We start from the raw sequence: 23,180 nt of genomic DNA, 5'->3' as shown, positions 1-23,180 counted from the left end.
CCCTGATCCCCTGGGCTGTGGAGTCCTACTCTCCACACTTCACCCCCAGCACTGCAGCATCCCAACAGCAGGCCAGCCCTGCTGGCAGGTCCTGGTAGCTTGGAGCTCACCAACATGGCAGGGTGCACCTCAGCCAGCCCCTGAGATCCACACCTGGATCACTACAGAGTCCCTAGTGAGACACTGGAACAGGTCACCCAGAGGAGCTGTGGCTGCCCCATCCCTGGAAGTGTCCAAGGCCGGGCTGGATGGGGTTTGGAGCAACCTGGGATAGTGGAAGGTGTCCCTGCCCATGGCTGGGGGTTGGAATGAGATGAGTTTAAGGTCCCTTCCAACCCAAACCATTCCATGATTCTATGATTCTCTCCTGCTGAGACAGGTACAAGGGGAGGCAGAGCTGGGCTAAGAGCATCCAGGAGGATGTTCCTAGGGAGAAGACACAGAAATGCCTCAAGACTTTGCTTCTCCCCATCTCCCCAGCAGCGATGCAGGGAGTATCCCCTCAAGGCAGGGCTTGCCATCCTTCTCCACATCTTTCCACCACCTCCCAGTTTGCCTGCAGAGCAGGAAGACAGGATATAAATGCCTCTCCCCACTCCGTGGGATCTCGCTCCTACAAGAGATGGAAGGCATGAGCACAAAACTGCCTCTCCCGAGTTTTCCCCACGCTCAGCACCGCTTGTCATTCAAGCAAACCCCGTGGCCTTTAAGCTGCCAAGGTACCAGAGCTGCTCTGGAATCGGAGTTCGCTCGGCTCCTGCCCTGGAGCAAGGAATCTGAAACGCTGCCACTGGAAACGAAACAGAGCATCCGTCATTTTACTTGCCAGAAATACATCCAGCCCCCAAAAAAAGAAATACTGCCTGTGAAAGAGCCAGCAACAAAGCCCTCGATTCCACCGGTGAAGCAGAGCCCGGCGTCGGGCATTTCCACTGGAATTCTGATTCTCTGCCCAGTTCAAAATCACCCAAAATAAAACGACCAGCAGGGCCAGGTTATGGCCAGAGGGGCCAGAAGAAGGGCACCAGGTCATAATCAGGCAAGCTGAAGCTCTCGCCTGGGATGCTACAAAGAAAATCCATGGGTTTGAAAGGAAAAGAGGCAGGTGGCAGAGGCAGGGCTGGAGGGGATGGAAGGTCCAAAGGAGCACAGCGAAGCCCAGGCAGCCCTGCAGCGGGGATGTCAGGGGAACCCCCCCTGCCCACAATCCTCCCAGGCAGGCAGGTCGTCACCCCCAGCCATTCCCTGTCGCATCCCCAGGAAAAGCAGCAGCGTGTTCCCAGCCAGCCCAGCCCCCAGCCCAGGCACGCCAACCCAAATATCTGCGAGAGGCGCTCCCCTCCCTGGGAACGGCGACTCGCCGCAGAGTTCACATGCCCCAGCAATGCCTGATTAAACTCCCAAACTCCCAGGGAATACCCCTGAGGCTGTCTGAAGATAAGCTAGGAGCTAGGCTGCTCTCAGGAAATGCAGGAACTGGGAAAGAGCAACCCCTTTTATTTTTTTTTCCTTTTAGATCCAGAATAACACAGAGCAAACCCTGGTGTTCTCTAGCTCAGACACAAGCTGAGCTCGCTGCTGTGCACCCCGAGAGCTTCCTGCTCCCCAAGACATCACAGGTGCCTGACCCCTGCTGCAAGCCAGACCCTGCTGGAGGCACTGGGGATGGAACCAGAGAGCCCAGGACAACTCCAGGCAGCACAGGCGAGCAGGCTGGAAGGTGCTGAGTAAAAGGAGAGTGCTGCAGCCCTGGCAGAGGGCAGGGTGCTGCCCAGGACACTGGTGCCAGAGGATGGGGACACTTGCTGCCAACACCTCCAGGACTGGGATGCTTGGCAGGTGCTCCACCATTTTGGTTCACCCTAGGGAACACCTCAGGGGCTGCTTTCACTGGTCCTCAGTTCTCCCGCACCTCTCACAGTCTTTTTCCCTTCCCTGAGCTTTTCCATGTTGGATGGCCATAGCAGTAGACCCAGATCTCCCAAGCCATCCACACACTCTAGGGCAAGGGCAGTCGAGGAAAGCTTGTTAACACAGCACCCAAACAAACAGGCACGTTGGAGCATCCTGGGATCAAGAGGAAGATGATGCTCCTCCCTTCTGCACCTGCTGGATCCCAGGGAGCAGCCAGCATCTGATCATCAGGAGAGCAGAGCCACAGGCAGGGATTGTACCACATCTTGGGGATCAGGGAGCCCCAGGGGTGCCCTGTCCTGGCTGGTGGTGTAGACACTGCAACACTGGCATCAGTGGTGACCAAACGTCCTCAGACACAAGTCTGCCTTCAACCAGGACATGGCTGGGGAGACCTGCACCCAACACACAGCCTGCTCTCGGGTGAGCAAACACACCTAAGGCCAGAGGACACGTTTGGACTGACCCAAGCCAAGCTCTCCTTCAGAAATTCCTCTTGGATACCTTTGTTGGCTCTTAATGCTTCAAGAATCAGCCTGAAATGAAAGACATCTTCCTTCCCCGTACATGGCAATAGAGGATAGAGAAACAGCACTGCTGGGCAACCTGCTGGCAAGAGTTATTGGGAAAACTGGTCCTGGAAAACTGTTCCCAGAAAAGCTTCAGGCCCATGATGGGGTGTCAGGGCAGGGACAGGTTGGGAGCTTCTGTATTTGATCAGATACCAGTCTGACTGCAGAAAACACTGGGGCTACTGTGGAACACTCAGGTTGTCCCTGGGGGTCCTGCACAGCCACGAGACCCCACCATGGGCCCTCTGTGCAGGAAGAGGGTATGGAGGATCCATGCATAGAGGCTTCTCACCATGGCCTGCTGTAACAGGACAAGGCACAAAGGTTTTAAACTGGCAGAGGGCAGGGGTAGATGAGAGATTAGGGGGAAATTCCCTGTGAGGGTGGCACAGGGTGCCCAGAGCAGCTGTGGCTGTCCCATCCCTGGAAGTGTTCAAGACCAGGTTGGACAGGGCTTGGGGCAACCTGGGCTAGTGGAAGGTGTCCCTGCCCATGGCAGGGGGTGGAACAATAGTCTCTTCTGACCCAAAGCATTTTCTGATTCTATTGCCATTTTTAAAAAGCACAAGTGAGGTGGGGGAAGCTGGGAACATCCTAAAGAACCCACCCCAGGACATTTGGAAAGCAGAGCTGGATTCCTGGGAAGGAGGAAGGGGTCACCATCACCACCAGCAGCTGCAGCACGAGTCAGGATGGGAGCTGAAAGAGCTGCAGGACTCACAGTGCATTCACTCCATGACCTCGAGGAGAGCAGCCATGGAAAAACCCATCTCCAAGCTGTCACAACACACAGGAAGATAGGGAAGGGCCACAAGACCCAGCCTGGGGAAGCTGAAACATGAAGGAAACACTACTTGGTGGGAGCTGGAAAGGGTTTATCGCACTGGAGATGTGCTTTGAGGGGACTGACTGCAGGGTGTCAGCCTCTGTCTGGGCTCACTGCTCCTTCCTGGCCCCAAGCTCTGAGGGACTTCACTAAAACCAGAGCTAGATCTCAATGCTTCTGCCTTCCCTCACTTCCCAGCTGGCAGGCTGGAATGACAAGGAGCAAGTTGGGTGTAGCTGGTGCCTGCCACGTGGTGGTCCAGCCCTTCTCCAGCAAGCCCAGGGCGGGTTCAGGACTCCCAGCCTGCTCCCAGGACCTGCCTGCCAGATTGGTGACCCCCTGCAAGAGAACCATCTTCCCTCACCAGGGAAGGGTCTGATCCCTTCTGAAACCCAACATCCACATCCCCTTCTCCAGATGGGTCTTCCCGCAGCACTGGCAAGTTCCTGGCATGGGAGAGAAGCTCCAGAGCACAGGGTTCCCAACCAAATGGGTTCCCACTGCTGGCTCTCAGCTTCCATGATGATCCTCCATGATTTGCTGCTTCCCCAGCCTCCTCCACCCCATCCTCCTCCCTCTTCCCCATGCCAGAGGGTCCTACACAGAGGGTCTCTGCAGGAATCATCCATGGAGGATGAGCCTGAGCAGGACGAGCAGGAGCTGTGGGATGAGCTGGGCAGGGAGCACCCACAGAATCCACTCCCCAACAAACTGGAGCACCAGCAGATACGGACCTGGTGGTGGTGGATTCAACAAAAAGAAACCCATCCTTGTGTCTGGAATGAGCCACTGGAATTTTGGGGACAGTCCTCAACATCTCCCTCAGTGTTCTGACAAAGCTGTTTTCATCCCACAAGCTTCACAAAGACCTTCTGAGGGGGGAGAAGGGGGTTTCCTACTATCATAGCTCCTGACACTTTTGACACAAGGCACATCTAGGTTAAGGTAGATAAATTCCCAAGCAATTCCTGACCAGGCTCCCCTCGACCAGCGTGGCTTCCCCATCCCAGATGGACCCACCTGCCCTCCCTGTACTTTTCTCCTGCACACCGTGATGCTGAACGACAGCACCCGGAGGGGGAACATCCTCCTCTGAGGACTTCTCAGACAAAAAATGTACTTTTTCACTCTGATGATGCATTTTAACAATGCAACAAAGCCTGGTGCCAGGGCTTCAGCCCTCACTATCCCGGGGGAAGCAGCCGGCACCCACGCCGGGGATTCAGGATGGCCACGGGCGTCCTCGTGTCCCCGCAGCAGCACCCCCGCTTCAGCTCAAGGGGTTTAAGCTGGAGCAGTGCAAGTCCCTGCTGCAGCCCCCCGAGGTGTAAGGCTCCCTGAGCTCTTAATGGGCTTAGGGAGCCGCTGGGACCGGAGCGGCTCCCCCAGCGCAGCGCCCGGGGGGACTCAGAGGCATCCTGGGCTGGCAGCCTCGCCGTGCCAGGGGCCACCCGCCAGCCCCGTCCCGGACGGCACCGAGCGCTCAGCCTGCTCCCTCTCCATCCCAAATCCCAAATCCCTCCTCCTGCTCTCCTTAAGGATGTGTGTCCCCCTCCAGCCCTGCAGCGGATCCCCCAGGCCATGTCACCAGCCTGGCACCCGCACCTCCCTGCCTGCACCTGTAACCTGTGCCCCACACCTGCACCGCTCCTCACCCCACCGTGCACCCCCACATCTCACCCTACACCTGCACCCCACATCTCACCCCACATCACCGCCCAGGGCCACGCTGAGACCGCCCTGAGCAGCAGGACCAGGGGGTGCCTGTCACTGGGGCAGGAGCAGCTGCAGATCCTCCCCACTCTGGAGGGCTCAGACCCCTCAAATTCAGGCTGAAGGCAAGAGGAGCATGTGCTACACAGCCTGGTAAGGCTGGAGGGGCCAGCACATCATCCCACACCATCCCCTGGAAATCCTGTTTTTCCAGGCTTGGATCAAGCACAGTGGACTGGGAACAACGGCCGGCAGGAGCGGGGCCATCCAGGGAAAATCCGACTGGAAAGCAGTAAAACCCCACTCAGCCAAACCCATTCTCAACCAGCACAAGTTCTGGGGAGGCAGCCCCTGGCTGGATGCACTCTGGCAGGGAAGGCTCTGCCCTCCTCTTCGTCCTGTTTTGGGGGTTTGGACTTTGTGCCTTTGGGTTTTCCCAGAGGGGAAATATTTTTAAAAAGAAAAAAAAAAAGAAATAAAACCAAAACCTAAGAACGTTACTGAGCTCCTGCAAATTCCCTATCAGCTGCTGTACACGCACATGGCACAGAAAAATCCTTAGCAAATTCCTGCTGAAAAATAATAAAAAAACCAGGAAAACCCACCAAAGGCTGAGCTTGCCGGACACAGCGCGCCAGGAGGGGCTGACAGAGCTGTTACGGTCTATTGGGCCAATAATCCACAAACTAAGACAGATTTATTGTACATGGCAGATCCTAACAGCTCCAAAGAAACCATCACTGTCTCCTGGCGCTTAAAATTCACTTTCTTGGGGGGAAAAAAAAGGGCCAAAATATGGCTTTACGAGATAAGATGCGTGGTTGGACCATTCTGTGACAGGCAGAAGCCTGTGCAAACACATACACGGCTCTTTTTTTTCCTTGGTATATAAATATATAAAATATCTCCTCTTCCAAGGCAAGCACGGCTGAATTACCCGTCGGAGCGCTGTCCTTACCACCGGATTACCCGGCTTGGTTTCACCTCCCTTAGCAAGATGGATTTGCAGGGATGTTGTTTCCACCTCGATATTACCGTTCAGAAACAGAGGGAGATAAAAAAATCAAGTTAATCAAAGCTAAATTGAGCCCCTGCACCCGTCTGGCTTGCTGGGATGGGTGACTTTGGGTCCCCTCACCTTGGAAGGTGTAAGGATCTAAAAAGGGAGATGCTGGAGAGGAGGGCAGGCTCTTCCCACTGGCGTGACAGTGACGGCAAGCCTGGGATGGGGGGGGATAGTTTGATGATGATGATGATAATAAAAATAATAACATTAAAAAGGTCAGAGGCGGTGCTTTCCCCGTGGCTGGCAGACAGGAGCCCAGCCAGCGTGGAGCAGCAGGCCAGGAGCGGGATCAGCCCGATCCCATCGGTAATTGCTGCTCGAATCCCCGCGACGCTGGGAATCACACTGGGCCCTGCTCAGAGCTTCCCTGATCATATCGGGCGGGGATCAAAGAGGCTCAGCTTAGAGCTTTAGCGCGGGGCTGGTCCCAGCCGAGGGGGGGCTCCTGGGGAGCTCGGGGGGTGCCTGGGGGTGAGCATCCCCCAGCGGGGCGATGCCCGGGGGGATGGCCAGCCCGGAGCCCCCCGGCATGGAGCACGGATGGTGGGTGGGCTGCACCGTGTGTCTGCCCTGACAGCCCCCACCAACCCCCGGCTGCACCCCAAAACCATCAGGGTAATGGGGGGTGAGCGTGGGAAGCTGGAGCAGGCAGCCAGGAGAGAAGCTCTTGGAGACTCGGGGCGATGCCCACGGGCAGGGATGGGTGCGGGGAGGGAGGGGGGTTTGCATGGATGCCCCGGTTGCACCCCAAAAAAACCATGCCAGGGGTGCGAGCAGTGGGATGCTGGAGCGGCCACGGGCAGTGGAGCGATGCCCGGGGGCAGGGAGGGGCACAGGGAGCGGCTCCGCAGGGATGCCCCGGCTCCAGCCCCCGGCCGGCCGAGCAGCAGCGGGGAGGGATGCGCCGGGACCGGCCGGGCGGCTCCGGGGAGGGAACTGAACGAGTAATTAGAGCAGGAGGCTGTGAGTCAGCAAACGATGCGTAACCTCGGCGAGGCTGACAATGAGGCAAAAGATGGCAGTTTCGACCGAGAGCGCCGGCTGAAAGGGCACATTTAGATATGCAAAAAGCAGCAACTCCTGACAATCCCAGGGCTGTGACCCTCTCGGCAAAGCCGTGCTGCTCCGGAGCCGCCGTCTGCCGCCGAGCCCTCGACGCCTTCCTCCAGAATCATTGTGAACACAGACACGGGTGGGCGCAGACCCAGCCCCGCGGAGCTCCCCAAAAAGCGGCGGGCAGGGGAACCCGGCGGGCAGGGGAACCCGGCGGGCACGGGAACCCAGCGGGCAGGGGAACCCGGCGGGCAGGGGAACCCGGCGGGCAGGGGAACCCGGCGGGCAGGGGAACCCAGCGGGCAGGGGAACACAGCGGGCAGGGGAACACAGCGGGCAGCCTCTGCTCCAGCACCCCGTGCTGCCCGGCAAGTGGGGTGGACACGGGCAGACTCGGAGCTGACCTTGCTCCGGGTGCCCCGGGGAGAAAGCGCACTCCAGGACGGGCATTAAGGCTTGGCTTGGAAGCAAAGCCCAGCTCCAGCCGCAGGCTCGTCCCCCCCGTTTTTGGGGGGTGCATCAGGGCTGCAGGCAGGTAGGGCCGCCCTCGGCGAGGAGAGTTTAATTAACCCCGGCAAGCGATGGTTAAACGGCCGGCCCGGGTAATGGGTGCGGAGGGGGCAGCTCTCTCTGCTGCCCAGGGACCATCTGCTCCGGGGAGCCACGGAGGCTCCCGGTCCCCCCTCACCCCGCGCCTGCCGGGAAGCTGCTCCGGGGGCGCGATCCCGAGCTGAGCCCCGGCCGAGCCATCCCGGGGGGATGGGAGCTGCCCCTCGCCTCAACCCTCGCTTCCCGTAAAGCCCCGAGCCCCACGTGCTTTCCGACACGGCACGGCCCCCCCGGCACAAAGCCCACCGGAGGGTCCCTCCAGAGCCACGCATCCCCCCCGCCCCCGACAGGATGTGGCTGAAGCAAAGCCGGGCAGGGATGTGGCCCCACCGCTGTTTTTACCCTTGAGATGAGTTCGTGGCGCTGCCAGCCCTGAGGGCTCAGAGGGTTTGTGTTTTTTGGAGCCCCCAACCCTCCCCCAGCGCATACCTAGGGCCGCATTCCCGGGAGAATACTCAGAGGGATGCTCTCAGCATCCCGGCATCACCCAGGATATGTCATCCTGGCCTGGGGCACCGTGTCCCTTCCCACCCCCCCAGCACCCCCAGGCCCTTCTCCAACCCTGAATTCCCAAGTCTCTCTTTATTTCCACCCACTGAATGACGGCGGGTGCTCAGGGGCAGTGAGGCTGGGTGTGCTGCATCTGCTCCCGAGGGACCCAGGATGACAGGGCACCCACTCCAGCTCTGGGATGGGGCTCCTGGGAAGGTCTGGGGTGGGCACAGGGAGACCCTTGACCTCTCACCCCATGGTCATCCCCCAGGAGAGCTTTGGGAAGCAGCTGGGGGTGCAGCCAAGAATAGCATCCCAGGGCAAAGCCAGCCAGGGGATGGAAAAGCACGATTTTGTCCTCCAGGATGAAAGATCTGTGACCCCAGTGGCATCCCTCTCCTATGAGGAGACCTTCTGCCACCATCACACCCTGACCAGCTCCCAGTATCAACACATCCTGTGGGGCCATGACACTGCCATGACCCCACTGGGGTGATGCAGACCCTGGGCATGGAGCCACAGGCATTCTCCTCCTGGTCTGGATCTGTCCCCTACCCATCTGGAGGAGAGGAGCATCCAAGGAGCTGCACCTCCAGGAAGAAAGGAGCCCAAGGTGCTTCCAGAGGAGGTGCTGGCACAAGGAACAGGCCCTAGGACACAGCATGGCCCTGAGGCCAGGAAAAAGCCCTGCCCATCCTCTTGCCTTGCCTGGGGCAGAGGGGATGGCACAGCTGCTGCTGGCCCAGGCATGGGCAGGGTGTCAGGAGGGCTCCCAGGCTAGCCAGGGCCAGCAGGGCTCAAGGTGACCTGCAAAGCACAGAGAATATGCCCTCCTTGCCTCATGGATGGAGACATCTTGGGCTCCTCTTCTCCTCCCCAGACCTGCAGACCCCTGGGAAGGGGAGCAGGGTTCTCCCCGCTCCGATGGCAGCAGTTCAGCTGGCAGGGGACAGTGCCCCTGCACCCACCCACACCCTTTCTCCCACCACTTTGAGGCCCACCCTGCTCCAGGCAGGTGGATTCTGCAGGCTGAGGCTCCAGCAGGGAGCTGGCTGTGTGAGGGTGTGCCAGGACACCCACCTCACCCGAGCCCCCAGGGGAACACCCAGGGTACCAGTGCCCAGCCACTGGACGTGGGGATGGAGATGACCCTCCCTGTCTGGGCAGGGATGCCTGTGGCAGCCCAGTGGGAGAGCAGCCGGAACACCGTGGGCAGGAGGCAGCGGAGAGACCCCTGAAGAGGAAGGGAGATGCTCCATTTCCACTGCAGGAGGGAAACTGAGGCAGGGAAGGGCTGGGATGGGCCCACACACTTGGAACAGCAAGGAGACCCAGAGCCAGCTTTTCCTGGCACTCCCCATCCAGAGGCTCCTCTGTGCTGAGGGCAGGGAGCAAAGACAGAGCAGGAACAACCCCCTGCCCTGGCACTGCCAGACCCCGGTGTGGGACATGAGATGGGATCACATCCTCAGTGGGGTGCCCCCCGCCCTCTCAGGAAGGATCCAGCCCCTCAAACTGGGGCTCAGCCCCAGAACAGCATTAAACCACCCCCCAAACCACTGTTCAACCTCTGAGCCAGTACTCAGCCCCCAAAATTGGTGCTTGGTGGCAAAACTGGCTCTCAGATTCCCAAAACAGTGCTCAACTCCCAAGCCAGGGCTCATCCCCCCAAGCCAGGGCTCATCCCCCCAAGCCAGGACTCATCCCCCCAAGCCAGCACTGAACCCCTGAGAGTGTCCTGAACAGCCCAGACAGGTGCTTGACCCCTGGGATGGTGCTCAGTCCTTGAAAACAGTGCCTGACCCCCAAGGCAGTGCTCAGCCCCCTGAACCAGCCATTGAGCTGCTGCCCAGACCCCAAACTGGAGTCCAGGCCCCAAAACAATGCTTGAGCCTCAAGCTGGTTCAGTCTCCTAAATGCTGTTTGACTCTCATGCTGGTGCTCAGCCTCCCAAAACAGCAACCCCCAAATCAGTACTTCACTCCCAAGCCAGAACAATGCTTGACCACCAAACCAGCTCCCCAAAACGGTGCTCAGCTCCTCAACCTAGTGCTCAACACCCCAAAGTGCTGCTTGACCCCCAAGCCAGTGCTCAGCCCCCAAAAAGCCTTATCCCAAAGGAGGGGTCAACCAGTCCATGGTCCTCCCCAGGGACAGCCACTCCAGTTTCCTCCCAGTCCACCTACTGGTCACACAGTCCTTCAGAAGGGCCAGACAGCCCTCAGGGCGGCTCCCCAATTTCCTTTGCCCCTTCATCACCAGAAGGACACAGGAGCACCATGGCAGGGAAGCCATCCCTTCCCAACACGCTGGCTGTGGGAATGGACACGTTCCTCACTCTGTGTCCTGGAAGGGAGCCCCCTGTCCCCTTTCCCATCATTTCCCAGGGCACCATCACCAGTGGGACAGACAGGATTCCCAGAGCTCTGCTGGGAACCTCCCCAGCCCCAGAGCCAGAGGGCTGGAGCAAGGTAAGGAATATTGGGCATCCTTGGAGGTGGCTGCATGGTGGGATGGTTTGTGGGATGGTTTGTGGGATGGTTTGTGGGATGGTTTGTGGGATGGTTTGGTTTGTGGGATGGTTTGTGGGATGATTTGGTTTGTGGGATGGTTTGGTTTGTGGGATGGTTTGTGGGATGATTTGGTTTGTGGGATGATTTGGTTTGTGGGATGGTTTGTGGGATGGTTTGTGGGATGGTTTGTGGGATGATTTGGTTTGTGGGATGGTTTGGCTTGTGGGATGCAGACCAGGGATGGGTGTGATGAGAACACATCCAGCCTCCAAAGGAGGCAGCTGCTGGCTATGGAGGACTCAGTCCCCACTGCCAGGGTGCTCTCCAGCCCTGTCCATCGAGCTCTGGGCCCTTGGGATGAGCTGCTGAAGCCGCCCCACAGAGCCCAGTGCCAGCTCTTTCCAGGATCAAGCAGTGGTTATGGATATGGCTGTCCCCCAAAGCACCAACCACAGGCAGCCTGGGGACCCCTGGGGGACTGGCCACAGGCCTCCCCCATTCCCCCAGGTTCCCCTTTCCCCCCAGCTCTGGCATCCCCAGACCCCAGACACAGCCCCCATCCCTGCCCCATCTCACATCCCTCCCTGCTGCCCCCCACCCCTAATCGAGCTGGCTGCCTCACAGACTCATCCCAGTTTAATCTCCACGGTGCATCAGGCACAGGGGAAAAAACACAACGATTTTCCTTTTTTTTTTGGGACTTAATCTTTACCTGGGGTCAGATTTACCAATCCTCCCACTAATCCCCCAACGCCTTCGCAAAGCAAGGGACCCCCTCCTCCACCAGCCCCTCGGGAGCGGGTCCAGGAATCACCCATAGCCCCAGGGTGCCTCGGAATTAGCACTCCAGGTGAATTTTTCCCAACAATACACCTTTTAAAAGGCTTTTTTTTATTTAAGGAACCTGAATGTGAGGATGGGGGGAAGGAGATCACACAGTAGTGGGCAGGTAGGGGCAAAGCCTGGGGATCTTGGCTCCCCTGACAGGCTCAGATTTGGGGGAAGGATGAGAAATCACTTAAAAGATTCCATGCCATTCCCTGCCTCATTTTACCCATGTGTAGAGATGAAAGGTCACCCCCCTCTCCGGGGGTTCAGATGGCACCAGCTGCCCCTCAACAACCTCCAGCTCATCCCTGGTGGGGCAGGACTGGGGATCAGCCCAGACCTGCAGATGGGAGAATTGGGGGGTTGTGGGGACAAGAGTTCCCATGGATGTGGGGGCTCAGGGATCCCTGTGGATGGGGGGGCCACGGGGCTCTGCAGAACTGGGCAGGGAGAGCAGGGGAGGCTCTGCAGAGAGGGGCAGCAGGGGATCTGCATATGGGGGGACAGGGGTCCCTGCAGATGAGGGGACACAGAGCTTTGAAGGGACAGGGTTCAGCAGAACAGAGGGACAGGGATGCCTGGAGGGAACGTGGGGCTTTGAAGATGGGGGCACAGGAGTCCCTAAAGAAGTGGGGACAGGGGTCCCTATGGATGAGGAGAGAGGGGGCTCTGTAGGAGGGGGACAGGGGCCCTGGCAGATTGAGGACAGGGCCCCCTGCAGAAGATCAGACATCACTGTCCATGTGGGGGACAGGAGAGGGACAGAGGGGACAGAGGGGACAGAGGTCCCTGCACACAGGTGACACACAGACCCCTACAAATCTGCCCTTTCCACGCCAACCTCCCGCAGTGCCCCTCTCCCAGCGGGGCTGCCCCCCGAGCTGTGCCGTGGCTCGGTGGGAGGGGGGGGCTGCCAGGAGCCGTGCCCAGCCCCGAGCCCCCCGCGGGCGTCGCGCCCCGGTGGCGCTGGGCGAGCTAACCGGCTGTGGCAGCACGGCCCCGGCACCTCGCCACGCCAGCCTGGAATTTGCAAGCTGTCCTGATGCATTAAAGCGCAAACGCCTGGCGTCCAGCTCCCAGCCCTGTGCCCGGCTGTGCCAGGCCATGGCATCCCCTCCCCGGGGACGCCGATGCGGGGCCAGCTGTCCCCAAGGGCGCTCAGAGCCATCATCATCATCATCATCTTCATCCTCCACGCTTATTTTTTTCGCCCCCAGCCCCAGCTTTAAATAGCGGAATGGGGAGATGGTGCCAGGCTCACGCTGTCACCGTGCTGAGGCAGGGGACATCAGGGACATGGAGAGTGGAGGGTCCCCACCAGTGCTGGCCCTGGGAGCCTGGCAGCACGGGTGACAGCGGAGCCCCCTCCAGCAGGCAGCACGTTGTGCCAACCCCGGGCATGGAGGGAACGGGGAGACCCAGACAGACAGGGATGGACAGATGGATGGGACGCTGTGCTTGCCACCCCAGGGACAGAGAGATGAGAGCCGTGGCAGCCCTGCAAGGAGCGTGCTGGACAGCCAGATGCAGATGGGCTGCAGGCCCCTTGGACAGCACCCATTCCACGGGGGTACCAGGGTCCCCTCTCCCCTGCACCCAAACTCACAGTCCACCCTCCATGTCCACTCCCTACACTGGGTACTTCCCACGGATGCAGGAGGGAAAGGTGGGGAGGGGCAGCCCAGCCTGGCACTCACAGTTCAGTGTCCAGCCAGCACCTACCATCCCACACCCCCCACCCTGATACCCTTCAGATTCCCTGAGACTCCCCAAGACCACTGTCACATGTGCCATGTGTCACATGTCCTGGAGGGGACCGAGTCCACTGTGGGAGGACTGAGCACCTGCCAAGGGTGGGGCAGAGGGGACACCCCCATCCCGGGGACACCCCCATCCCCGGCACACGCTCACCCCTCACCCACGCACCCAGTGATGCTCCCAGACCGTCCAAGAGCCCGACAGGCACCAGCAGCACAGGCTCCTTCCCCAGGCAGGCAGGATGGGCTCAGGCGTCCCAGCCCCAGCGGGGCAAACAGCAGCGGGATGCCCGTGGGAGGAGGGAGAGCTGCAATAGGAGTGTGAAGAAACGGCTCTTGCTGCTCTGTCCGGAGCCAGCTAACGAGGCCATATTTGAAATGCTTCGCATACCTCCGGTCATCAGATTAGTGGGATGCAGAAGGTAAAGCAGAGGGCAAGAGGAGCGCTCCCGGCTCCCAGGCAGAGATCCTCGATCCTCGGCCACAGCTCCAGCCGGCTGCGGGAACTGGGGGAAAAGTCCCCGGCTGGCAGCGGGGCACGGGCACAGAGCGGCCAGGGCACCCCGGGAGCGATGGATGGGCGCTGGGATTGCCTCCCCACCGTGATCCCTGCAGGATGCCATGCAGGGGCAGAAGGGAAAGGTGGGGATGGATAACCTAATGTGCTGCCATGTCCTGGCCACCAGCCACTGCCACCTCCCCATGGCCCAGGTGAGGCCTGGACCTGCTGAAAAACCTTCCAGCATTTTACAGGGGCTTACAGCAAAGTCAGAGAGAGACTTTTCACCAGGGTTTGTAATGGTAGGATAAGGGGTGAGGGTTTAAAATTAAAAGACAAAAGTTTGGGATTGGATATTAGGAAGAATTCTTCCCTGTGAGGGTGGGGAGGTCCTGGCACGGGTTGTCCAGAGAAGCTGTGGCTGCTCCATCCCTGGAAGTGTCCAAGGCCAGGTTGGACAGGGCTTGGAGCAGCCTGGGACAGTGGAAGGTGTCCCTGCCCATGGCAGGGGGTGTAACCAGACTGACCTTTAAGGTCCCTTCCTGCCCAAACTGTTCTAGGAGTCTACAGAAGGAGCAAGATCCCACAGAGCTCATTAACCCTTCCCAAGTCAGCAAATCTGCTTGGGCATGAATGGTCCTTCCTGGCCCTGCTGCAGGTCCAGGAGTGGCAGGAGAGCAGGAAGCTGCCTCTGAGCAGCAAGTGGGGGCAGAGGAACAAGAGCTCTTACAGGGTAAGAACATCTGGATTTGCAAACACTTGGGACCCTTCAGGGTTGGGATGTTCGACTGAGAACGTCCCAGCCTTCAGAATGTTCAAATGAGACACTGGGCTTGGATCTGGACCCCAAAATCCCATCTCTGAGGGAGAGAAAGAGGCACGAAAAGCATAAGGGCAAGTCCTAGCAAAAGGAAGTGAGGACCAATGACAGCAATATCCTTGGGGACACCAAGACAGAACCCAGAGGCTGAGTGGATGGAGTTCCATTGCTTGGTTGGGCATGGACAACAACTCCACGTGGAAGACTGTGGGAGAGAGATACTGCCCAGATATCCCTACAGAAAGCTGGAGCACAGGCGTGGGCTCAAGGCAGATTTGCAAAGGCAAAACCGAAACATCCATCAAACCAGGGCTGCTTCCAACCACGGTCAACCACCCACAAACCAGGAGGTGACCAGGGACAGCAGCAAGCAGAGCAGGCCAGAGGGGAACATGCCCAAACTCATCACACCTGAGCACCGACCCAGCCCTCATTCCAGCAGGCACCACACCCAGGGTCAGCCGAGGGGATCACAGGTGGCAGCAGCCACCAGACCCCACTGGAGACACTCAGGAGGCCAGGACAGCACTGTTCCCAGCCCTGCCACCATCCAGGTGACAATCAGACCCTGGGGATGAAGCCCATCTCAGCAGTGACCCAGAACTGACAGGGTACATCTCACCCCGTGGGCAGGTCCCACCCATCACCCACACTGTGCCCCCACCGAAACATCACAGGGCAGGGCCCGTCACCCCAGCCCTTTCCCAGCTCCCACCTCTCAGAGCTGGGAGGGTGGAGATGGAAAAGCACATCCTGCTTGGAAAATCAGAAAACAGCTTTTCTTTTTTCATTCTTTGCCACCACTTCCAGGGTCACAGCCGACACACATCCTCCCATGCCTGAGCCACCAGGCTGTCAGCATCACTGTGGGCAGGTGATGCATCCTCGTCCTCCCAGCACAAAGGATGTCCCAGCTCAGGAGATGGAAGATGCTTTGGGACAAGTGACACTGTTCCAGGACAAGGACATCGAGCCAGACCCACACACCCCAAGGCGAGCTCTCAGGCTGGGAGCCATTAGTCCAGTCCCTTTTCCATGGATGGTGGAAACCAGGGACACCAAGGCAGCCACTGGAAAACCTCCTGACCTCAAAAATCCTTTTATCCACATAATCACAGGCTGCCACCCATGTGCAGCACAGGCTGTCATCTCGGACCATCAACACACTCCACCTGCTTGCAGGCCATGGGGAAAGACAAGCAGGGATGAAATCACTCTGAAGATAAAAGGGACCAGCACTGCAGCACCCCAAAAAGAGACACTACAGGGTGGGCACATCACCAGCACTGAGATGTTGACAGACCCCAAAGCTTTTTTGAGTGTGGATGTCAGGTGTCTGAGGGCCCATGAGCAGGGTAAATGTGCCCTTTGCACTTTCCCAAAGGTGAAGGGACCCACAGGTCACTCTCAGACACTCACTGGGGTCACCCCGCTCTGCTGCCTGCTGTCCCTGGAGCTCTCCTGGTGCTCCAGCCCCACGGGGGTCCCAAGGGACACAGGACATGGGTAGGGATGCAGGCTGCTCCTCACCCACATGTCCTGATGCTCCCCAGTGAGCCCCCAGGATGGTGAGCCCCAGCATCCCCAGCAGGACACGTCCCTGTGCTGAAGGCAAAGGCAGCTGCAGAGCTGATCCCCACGGCTGAGCAGCAGTGAACTCACATCTCCTCCACTCCAGCCTGGGATTTCCCACTGGCCACCTCTGGAGGTGGTTCCTCCTGCAGCCACCCCCCTCCCACACCACTGCTCCCTGCACCAAATCACAGAATGCTTTGGGTTGGGAGTGACCTTAAAGCTCCCCTCCTTTCAACCCCCTGCCACGGGCAGAGACACCTTCCACTGTCCCAGGTTGCTCCAATCCCTGTCTGGCCTGGCCTGGAACACTTCCAGGGATGGAGCAGCCACAGCCTCTCTGGGCAACCTCTGCCAGGGCCTCCCCACCCTCAGTGTAAAACATTTCTTCCCTATGTACAAGTTAACCCTGACCTGTTACAGTTTAAAATCCTCATCCCTTGTCCTGTCACTCCAGGCCCTTGTCCAAAGTCCCTTTCCAGCTCTCTTGAAACTCCTTTGAGCACTGGAAAGAGCATTAAGGTCTCCTTGTAGCCTTCTCTACAGAGAAGAACATTCCTAGACTGTCTCCAGAGCAGAGGGGCTCCAGCCCTTGGACCACATCCATGGCATCCTCTGGACCTGCTCCACATCTGTCTGTGCTGGGGACCCCACAGCTGGATGTGGTGCCCCAAGGGGGTCCCACCAGAGCAGAGCAGAGCAGAGCAGAGCAGAGCAGAGCAGAGCAAAGGAGAGGAGGAGCACCCCCTCCTCACGCTGCTGCCCGTGGTGCAGCCCTACACTCATGTCTGGGCTGTGAGTGCACAGTGCGGCTGATGTCCCATCTGTCACCCACCAGCACCCCCAGCCATTCTCCACAGGGCTGCTCCCAGCCCATCCATCCTCCCAGCTGTGCCAGGACTGGGGGCTGTCCCCACACAGGTGCATGACCTCGCACTTGGCATGGTTGAACCTCCCACCTTCCTCTCTCCCCATCACCTGCCTGGCAGGAAAGCAGCCAATGCCACACAGCCAGCTCCTCCGTGCTTTCCCAAGCCACCACAGCCCACCCAGTCTCATGTCCCCAAGTGGGTGGAGGGCCAGCCTCTTCCTGGGGCAGTGGCTCCCATCCTCCTCCCCAGCCTGGATGAGTTGCAAGAGCACCAATCACTCTGGGGACAGCCATGCTCCATGCCTGGGCACAGTGCAGAGAGGTGGCTGCAAGGGGCAGCAGTGATAATTGGGAGTCCCACAAGACCCCCCAGTGCTCCCAGGAGTCAAAGTGGAGTCAGGGGAAAAGGAAGGGGAAAGGAGAAAAAAAAAAAAAAAAACCAAGAAAAAAAACCCAAGCCTTTTGAGTGCAATATTTTAGTTGAGCACCAGAGCATGAGTAAAGGAGGGAGCTTTTCGTGGTCTGGTGAGTTTAAGCTATGAGCTGAAAGTTTAACTATTAATACACTTAATCAAGAGGTTGTTCCTACAGCCGGGATTTGGGAAAACAAAACAGGGAGGCAGGAGAACGGTGGCACCCACTGTGGCCACCCCGGGGAATGTCCTTGCTGGGGAAGGTGGAGGGTCTGGGACCAGCTGGGGCTGGATCCAACCTCAGCCAAGCCTTGCACGGACACACCAGGAGGTGCCAGGTGCTGGCTAAGAGGGCCAAGCACCCTGGATCCGGCCATCCCCTCAGTGCCCCACACAGGAGGTTTGTCAGAGGGGACAGTTTTGGGGAGAGGATGTCACCCCAAGCCCTGCAGCTTGCCCAGGTCGCAGACAAGCAGCACCTGCACTGCTGCCACCTGTCTGGAAAGGCCCTGGTGACACCAGGGGACGCCGGTGGCTGAGGGAACCCCAGGGTCGGGGATCCCCAAAATACCCACACACACTTCCACAGCATCTCCTCTGGCACAAACCTCTGCCACAGAGGAGGAAGAGGCGGGACAGGCTGAATTTTGGGGTGTAGCACCCAGAGCTCCTCTCCTCTGCCCACGCACCTCGTGTCACGGGCAGGAGGCACAGGCAGGAGCGCAGGGAGGTGCGGGCAATGCCGGCTGCCCGCATCCCCACCACAAAATCCATGTCAAGGACGCCTCGGCCGGCTCCTGTCTCTTCCCACCGAGGCGCGGGGGGAGGACACGGGGACATTCGTGACGCCCGGCACAATCCCCCCAGCCCCTGCCCCCGCATCCCGCCAGGCACACAGCCCCCCCCGACCCTGCCCCCGGGGCCACCGAGCCCCGAACGGCGCCGGGACCAACTTCTGAGCGGCACCGGCGGGTCCTTTGTTACTTTGCTTTTGTTGTCACACGCCGGCGCGTCCCCGTCCCCATCGTCCCGTCACCGTGTGTCCCCCCGCCCCCCCCACATCCCCCCCACAGCCCCCCCGGGCGGCGTCCCCGAGGTCAGGGCGCGACATCTGCCAGCGCGCCGAGGCGACGCCGGTACCGGCACCGGGGAGGGGGCGCAGCGCCGGGGGCATCTCCGGGGGCATCTCCGGGGTACCCCGCGCGGGGACACTTGGGGTGACACCGCCAGCGGTGGTGATGCGCTGCGGCGGCCCCGCGGGGGCCGCTGGAGGAGCCGTTTTCCCCGAAGCTTTTCCCGTTGGGAAAGCGAAGGACGGACGGACAGACGGAGGGACGGAGCGAGGTTTCCATGCCTACCAGCGCTCCCGCTGAGCGGGACCTCGGGGAGAGTCACCCCCCCCCCCCCCCCCAGTTTCCCATCCGACCCCCCTCGCCTCGGCCCCGCCGGGGGATGCAGCGCAGCCCGCGGGCAGCAGCGGGGGCCGGGGAACGCCGGGGGCCGGGCAGGCCGGAGGGGTCCCCGTCCCCCCGCAGCCCCAGGTGCGGCCCCGCCGCCGGGCCGGGGGCCGGGGGGCGCGGACAAAGCGGCACAAAGGGGCCGCTGACACAGCAGGGCCCGTTTCCAGAGAAACAAAACTTCCGCCGGCCCCGGCTCCGCGCCCCAGGTAGCCGGGATGGGCATCCCCCCCCACGCCCCCCCAAAGCCGGCCTCGCCCGCCCTCCCACAGCACGGCATCCCCCATCATTCCCTCAGCCCCCCCGGCAGGGAGCGGCGGGGGGTGAAGGTTGCCCGGCCGGGTCAGCGCACACGCGGGGCCGTTACCGCAGGATGTGTGCGCAGCTTTGTTTGTGCGTGGGATGCCCCCTCCCATCCCCATCCCACCCCCTAACCCCCCATGCCATCCCCCCATCCTCCTCTCCCCAATCAATCATCCCAGCAAAGAATAACCCGACCCGAAGCAGCCCCGGCCCCGCAGGAAGGACGCTGCCGGCTGCGGGATGCGGCGCAAAATAAAAAAAAAATAAAAAAAAAAAATAAAAAAAAAAATAGGAATAATAAAATTAAAATAAAAAGGAAAGAAAAGAAAAAAAAAAGAAAAAAAAACCACGCAAACAACAAAACACCCCACACCTCCACGGGGCGCATGGGGCCGCGGTTCAGAGGAGTTTGAGGCCGTAATTCCCAAATTCGGGTACAATCCAGAGCCCCCACGGTGGTTTTGGGGCTGGTGGCACCCACGGCGGTGCGAGCGAGGGATGTTCCACGGTGCGATCGCGGCGGCTCGATGGGTGTCGGGGTGCGTGGGGTGCCCTCCCCGCGGCGGGAGGGGGGAGCAGGGGCTTTGGGAATCCCGTCTGACGGCGAAGCGGGGCGAGGTGGGGGGGGTTCGTTGGGAACGGGGGGGGGACGATAAAGTTGGGTGAGTTGTCGCACATGGCTGGGCGATGGCGAGCGGCGCCGCTCCCACGGCCACCCCGCGCCCGGGCACCGCTGGCGGAGCCAAAAACTGCCGCGGGAGCCCGGCGAGGAGGAGAGAGCGACCCACGCGCGGACACCGGCACCGGCTGGGGGCTCCCCCCGCGCCCCCCACGCGAACCCCGCCGCGGGTGGCAGCGCCGGCCCCGCTGCCCACCGCCTCCCCCCGGCGCCGCCGCCCCCGCCGCCCCCCGGCCCCGCCGCCACCATTGTCACCCGGGAAACCACCGGGCGCTGCCGCGGCGGTCCGGGGCGGCGGAGGGGGGAGACGTGGGGGGCTCACTCCATCCCTCCCCGCGGCTCCCGGCGCATCCCCGCCGGGCTGCGGGTACCGGCAGCGGGGTTCGGTCGCGCCGAGAAAAACTTTGCTCGTTACCCCGACGTCCCCCCCATTCCCCTCCCATCCCCGGGAAGCGGCGGGGCCGCTCGGGCGCCGCGCAGGCAGCACCGGCCGGGCCCGACGCGGGCAGGCGGGCAGGCGGCCAGCTCCGGCCCCGCCGCCGCCGCGGGCAGCCCGGGCACGGCGCCGGGCAGCGGGGCGAGCCGCGGATCCCCCCGCCAAACTTTTTTCTTCTCCACCGCCTCCCCTTTCTCCGACGGCCCCCCGACACCCCCCACCCCAACTCCGCCGCCGGAGCGCCCCGGGGGCCGGCACCGACCGGCGGTCCGGGAGCCGCCGCGCTGCGGGCAGCGCTGCCGGGAGCGGCGGGGGCTGCCCGGGCGCCGGGAAGGGGGCAGGAGGGGAAGGGAGCGGGGTAGGGAGGGGAGGTCAGCACCTGCCCGGGGCCGGGGCCGGGGCCGGGTAGCCGAGGCGGGCTCGGTGCCTCGCCGCCGCCGCACACCCACCTCCACATCGCCGCTCGCTCTGGGAGTGCGCAGCCCCCGCTCCGCGCTGCACGGCGCTGCCGCCGCCGCCGCCGCTGCCCGCGGCTGCCGGCAAAACCCGGACCGGACCGGGCCGAGCGCCCCGCGCCGCCGGACACCGCGACACGCCGCGACACGGCACGACACGCCGCGCGCGCCCCCCGCCGCCCCGCCAGCGCGCCGCCCGCACTGCCAGCATCCCCCGCCCCGGCCCGCCCGACCCCCAGCGCCCAGCGGCTACACCCATCCCCCGGGTCCCCGCCGCCCCCACGGGTGTCACCCCGCCGAGCCGTGCTCCGGCCGACCCCGCGGGTGGGGACAGAGCGTGACCCTCGCGTCCCACACACCGCCCGCGGGCTTTTATCCCGCTGTGACCCCCGTGGATCATCTAGGCTCCCCGTCACGGGTGTAGCCGGGGTGCGCCCACCCTCCCCCGCGTGCCAGCTGCCCCCGTGGGTGTCAGCACGGCGTGTCCCCTCGTGTCCCAGATGTCCTCATGGGTGTCACCGCGCTGTGCGGTCCGTGGGCTGTACACCCGACACGGGTGTTGCCGTGGCGTGTCACCCTCCGTGTCCCGGCCGCCCCCCCCCGCCCCCCCGAGTGTCACCGTGGTGTCCCAGCCCCTCATGTCACACACGGGCGGGATTGTCCCCGCGTCCCATCCACCTCCACGGATGTCATCCTCTTCGTACCCCCTCCATGTCCCACCTGTCCCCCACAGGTTGCACCCCACTGTGTAGCCCATGTGATGCCTTGATGTCCCCCACCCATGTCCCATCCACCTCAGCGTGCCCCCCCAATCCCCACCGATGTCACCATCCTCTCTCGGGGTTGTCACCCAGCTGTGCCTCCTCCCGCCCCGCTGTTCCCCGAGGGGTGACACCCTCCTGTGCATCCACATCCCCAGAATGTTCCTCATCCGTCTGTCCTTCCGAGGGGTGCGCATCCCCCTGCCCATGCCCCCCCTGCTCCACCCCTTGTCCCCAGTGTGGGGTGTCCCCCATCCCTCTGCATCTCCCCGTGGGGTGCCTGCCCCTCTCTTCCCCCTCCCGTGGGGTGTCCACGGAGTGTTCCCATCTCTCTGTCCCCCCGCGGGGTGCAGCTGGCAGAAGAAAGAGTCACCCCCAGGTAGCCGAGGTGCATCGGAGAGCACTGAGGGGTGCCGGCTTCCCCCCGCACGCCCGGGGGCACAGAAAGGATCGCTCTGGGAGAGGAGCCCCAGCCCCGCAGTCCCGGAGCCCCAGTCCCGCAGTCCCGGAGCCCCAACCCCGCAGTCCCGGAGCCCCAACCCCGCAGTCCCGGAGCCCCGAGCTTGCTGCCGCCACCGGGAGGGACCTCACGGTCCCACAGCGGGACATCGCTGAAATCCCCCTGAATAAACAGCAAATAATCGATGGTCCGATAAGTCAGCCGGAGGGAGGGGACAAATCCCGAGGTTTCGCCCCGCGGGGGGGATAACATGTTTGGCCCAGAAGTTTCCTGCTCAACTTTTCGCCAGAATTTTTTTTGCTCCTGAGGGGGAGAGTTGTTGTTGGGTTTGGGTTTTTTGGGTTTTTTCCTCCCCTTTGAATTGTGGGCACTGAAATATTGGAAGTTTAAAAAAAAAAAAAAAAATCCTTAAATCCCCACTCCTCAGCCGAGAGCAGCTTTCCAGGGACAAACAGCCCAAAAAAAACCCACCACCCCCAATTCCTGCAGCCTTTTCAGTTGCCAGCAAAATACCCAAACCCTCTCAAAAGCAGAAACCCTGACAAAAATGAAACTGGGTTTGTGTTGCCGTTGATTTTTTTTTTTTTTTTTCACAGGAATGCGAAATCTCTTCCCACCCCGCTCCCGCCTCGAAACGAAACAAAAAAAATCTGCGATGGGGCGGGGGGCGGGGGGGGGAGAGAGGCGCGGATGCGCTGTTTGTATTTGATCCACGTCTCGTTAATTATGCGCCTCTCGCAGATTTAGCCACTGGGATTTGCAACCGCGGGTGCTGTGACGATGCTCCAGCTTCCCAAAAAATCTCCCTCCCGGGTGGCAGCGATGGGGGAGCGCGGTCCCATCCTCCTGGACACCCTTTCAGCTCCTCTGCTGGCCCTCTCAATGTCTTCCCAACCTGCCTCCCTCCACAAATCAGCCCCTCAGCCCCCCCAAAAAGGAGCAGAGGAGCCTCGTGCCCCTCACACGGGATGCGGGTGGCACTGGTGACACGGGAGAAGGGACAGCACCGCTCCAGGTGACACTGCCCAGAATACACCACCGTCTCACCCACGGGGGCTTCACCAAGGGCATTTTCTTTGCCCCTTTTTGGCAATTTTTAAGGACCTGACAC

The 23,180-nt window shown here is 61.1% G+C and overlaps 1 protein-coding gene across 2 annotated transcripts in view; it reads right to left on the bottom strand.

Annotated features, from left to right (window-relative positions):
- Positions 1-21,020, bottom strand: part of CXXC5 (CXXC finger protein 5) — a 36,949-nt gene extending 15,929 nt beyond the window's left edge. Inside the window, exon 1 of one of the 2 annotated variants that reach the window (XM_086851593.1) lies at positions 20,843-21,020. The gene's annotated coding sequence lies outside the window, so the exon portion shown is untranslated. Of the gene's footprint in view, positions 1-20,772 lie in introns of both variants that reach the window. The other variant, XM_086851594.1, reaches the window with a different exon arrangement.
- Between the last annotated feature and the right edge of the window lie 2,160 nt (positions 21,021-23,180).

Source organism: Cyanistes caeruleus, chromosome 15, assembly GCF_971803275.1.
Source record: "Cyanistes caeruleus chromosome 15, bCyaCae1.hap1.1, whole genome shotgun sequence".
Classification (NCBI taxonomy): domain Eukaryota; kingdom Metazoa; phylum Chordata; class Aves; order Passeriformes; family Paridae; genus Cyanistes; species Cyanistes caeruleus.
This window is presented reverse-complemented; position numbering and strand designations above follow the sequence as displayed.